Source organism: Miscanthus floridulus, chromosome 6, assembly GCF_019320115.1.
Source record: "Miscanthus floridulus cultivar M001 chromosome 6, ASM1932011v1, whole genome shotgun sequence".
In the NCBI taxonomy this organism is placed as follows: domain Eukaryota; kingdom Viridiplantae; phylum Streptophyta; class Magnoliopsida; order Poales; family Poaceae; genus Miscanthus; species Miscanthus floridulus.
In genome coordinates, this window is record NC_089585.1 from 63,984,445 (window position 1) to 63,988,078 (window position 3,634).

At 39.8% G+C, this 3,634-nt stretch overlaps 1 non-coding gene across 1 annotated transcript; it reads right to left on the reverse strand.

The window, feature by feature from the left end:
- Nucleotides 1–3,225: 3,225 nt before the first annotated feature.
- Nucleotides 3,226–3,332, reverse strand: LOC136461973 (small nucleolar RNA R71). The gene has a single exon (XR_010760506.1). It is a non-coding gene; the product is annotated as a small nucleolar RNA R71 (small nucleolar RNA).
- Between the last annotated feature and the right edge of the window lie 302 nt (nucleotides 3,333–3,634).

Genomic DNA, 3,634 nt, shown 5'->3' on the forward strand with positions numbered 1-3,634 from the left:
AGATTCTTTGCTTGCGTCAAGAATGGAGTCTTGACATAGTGCCCCGCTTGTGTCGATTGAGTACCGTACCAGTGTAAACCTGTGTGAGTCGAGACTATGTAGTACTAGCCACATACTCTAGTAAGCATGACACCTCAGCTATTCCATTATGAGAAAGGACATCCACACACTGGGAGTGTAGAGATGGCGAGAGTAGCATGTACCCACCCTACGGAAACATTTGGGATGACATATGGTGGTGGAGTACTGTATTCTCGGGTGGGCAAACCCGTTCATGTTTTGGAGGATCTGAGTGAAGGTTGATATATGTAGGGTCGAGACTGGGACCTGCATATGTCGTGTGGTAAGGAAACCCTAGCTAGACCTAATCGATTTGAATCTCTGTTGCTTCTCGGAGAAGGAGACTTGATTCCCTGATTTGCATCGTAGTTAATAAATGAAACAATGGTACTTATGATTATGAGATGTGGTGAAATAAAGAAGTGATTGCTTTATATTAGGTGCAAAATGGAGTCTAATAATAATTTAACTTGATCTAAAACATTGAAAGTAAGGATCAATCATTAGTAAGCTTTTCCGCAAAAGTTAATCTTGATTCTTGCTTCAGACTTTCCTTGATTCCCCTTGAGCCTGCATATCCTTGGAGTCTTTGCTTTTCCTCAGTTAAGTCTTGTTGAGTACCTTTGTACTTAGGGTTTGTTAACCCCTATTGCAGGAGGAGAGCCAATAGTAGAGAAGTTTGTTGTGCACCCTTGGGCTGGGTGAGCCTCTCTTGTGTGATTAGTAAAGTGGTACCTGTTGTGCTACCCGACTATCAATATGGCTATAACTTATGACTTGTAATAACTCAATGAATGATTTATAAACTTATGGTTTATAAGACTTCTGCTATTTATTCCAATGTAATTGTATGAACTATTGTAATACTACCATGCTTTCTGTAATGTATCCTGCTCAGAAAGAAAACATGGATGATTCAGGTTTACCAAGGACACCCGATAGACTACTGGGATTGTGTGGCTTACGTGTGTGTTGATGGTAGTTAACAACTATAATAAACCATCAATATAACTTGTATAAGGGTATAAATATAATGACCAACAAAGGTCTAGGGGTTCAAACTATCAAATTCCATGAGTTTTGTGTGAATCTGTATTTTCTACAGGGTTTATCCAGAAAACTATCAAGGTGAACCTAGATGTCAAACTTAATCATGTTTATCTGAAGCAAAATGGACACCAGAAGACCCTAGAAGACTCAAGAGGACTCCCCACCTAAGCGAAGCCCGAGTGGCTGCCAGCCCCACTTGTAGGCTGCCTAGCCCCCTGGGGCCCACATGTCATCCCCCATTGCAATGTTAGTTCTCCACCACCTCCTAGGTTGCATCTATACCGTCCTTTAAGTCAGTTTAAACCAAGGGCTCACGATGGATGCTCTGGCCTATATACACCAGCCCTACCACCCTGCCTGAGGCATAAGTCATTTAAGAAGATAGAAACCCTAATCATCCTAAGAGCTCCACCATATTCTAGGGCATAGCTAGTTAGGCTAGGTCTAGAGGGAGGCATGTAGGTCTCGCTTGGACTCCTGATCTTGTCAAGAGCGTGGTAAGGTATAATCTTTGTACGCCCTCTCTTTTGTATCTCAATTACTTTTATATTCTTGCTACAATTGTTATGACAACATTAAGATTCATATCGTTCATGTTCCTAGTTATAATCTTGATCGTCTACTTTGATTATATACTTAGTATAGCTAGATTATCGTTATATTTATGCATGAGTTCATATAGGACTCACTCTAAAGTACATGGGGTGAGTGGTCGATATTGTGTAAGCATGGTGCTTATATGTTGTTTACCTATGGATACACCTATATTCTAGGTTATGTGGTAGTTCACGGATGTGACACTCCCATTGAGTCCTTTGTAGTCCACTCCCCCATATAGGTGCAAGTAGGGTCTGGTGACAAAGGAAGACAAGCTCTATTCTTAATCTTCCTTAGTAATATCCCTTATGTGTAGATATGAAGTTGATCTTAGCCATGATTAATAGGTGTAATTGCATTAATCATTGTATGCTTTGACTTGTAATTAAGAATGACTTAGGAATTATTCCTCTAATATTATTCTTAACCATGCTAATGCCATAGAAAGTAGTACTCTAAGTGATTTATCATTGATCAATACTTATCATATACATATGCTATCCTATGACTTACCCCAGTTGTGAGTAGAAATTGGTTATGGTTTACTTCTCCATCAATAGGATAAGTTATCAATACGTGTCCATGCCAGACCTTCCCTGTGGTAAAAATACAAATAACGATACCTGGAATACTCCCAGGTGAAGTGCCATAATGGTATAATTGTCCGTGTGCTTGCAGATCCTTTTCATACATATATATATATATATATATTCTCTCTAGTCACATGAAATAGTAAACTACTTAGCATCACTCTAGTAGTAATATTAGGAAATGTCAACAAGCATTTCTAGCATCATGATTAGGGATGGCAACCTAGTAAAACAATGCTAAGAGATGTAGGCATACATTAGGTGGCTACTTAAAACAAGTGATAAGTTAATAAATACCAACAAGCATTTTTGGCACCATTGCCAGGGAAGGTAGCTAGGCAAAGTAAGTATTGATAAACTTATACTTATTGATGTGATCGAGATTACCATTGACCTCTGCTCAAACATGCATACCCTTATTCTGTCTACTTTTGTATCTTATGTAGGGTAATGTGTGACCAGTTTTGACCTTCCGACAAATTACATTGAAGATCTAGAAGTATTAATCAGGAGAACTAGAGCTAAACTCAAGAAGGTCTCAGCTTTTGAATCAGAAGATAACCAAATAAGGTGAAGCTTAACATCAATTTTTGAAGCTATGGCTAACAAGACTCTCTAGGAATTCTTTGCTCCAACTAGAGACAATGGATTTGAGCTCAAGCCAGCTCTCATGAACATGGTGCAAGCAAGCCAGTTTTGTGGAAAGGCACATGAAGATGCGAGTGCACATCTCCAACACTTCCTAGAGTTCTATAGCACTTTCACCATCAAAGGAGTAACCCAAGATGCCATACTACTTTGCCTCTTCCCATTCTCACTCCTAGGGAAGGCAGAGCAATGGTTCTACGGCAACAAGGATAGAAATACTACATGGGATAACTGCTCCACTACCTTCCTAGCCAAGTTCTTTCCCATGGGCAAGACCAATGCCCTACGTGGGAGAATTTCAAATTTTCCACAACAACATGATGAATCTGTCCCTAAGGCATTGAAACATTTTCAAGATTACATTACAAAATGTCCTCATCATAGGATGGAGAATTGGCTACTCATGTAGAATTTTCTACCATGGGTTGACCAATAGTACTCGTGAGACTATGGATGCTTTCCTATCACTCACAATCCTAGCTGTAATAGCTCTCATGGAGAAGATGGCTTCCAACCAAGGTTGGAATGATGAACGTCTTCAGACCCATAAGAGAGGTGGAGGTATGCGTCAACTCAAAGAGGTGGACATGATGTCTACTAAGATGGACCTACTGATGAAGAAGCTTGACGATTGAGCCAATGAGAAGCAAGAAGTCATGAACATTCATGATTCCCGCATGACTTGTGAA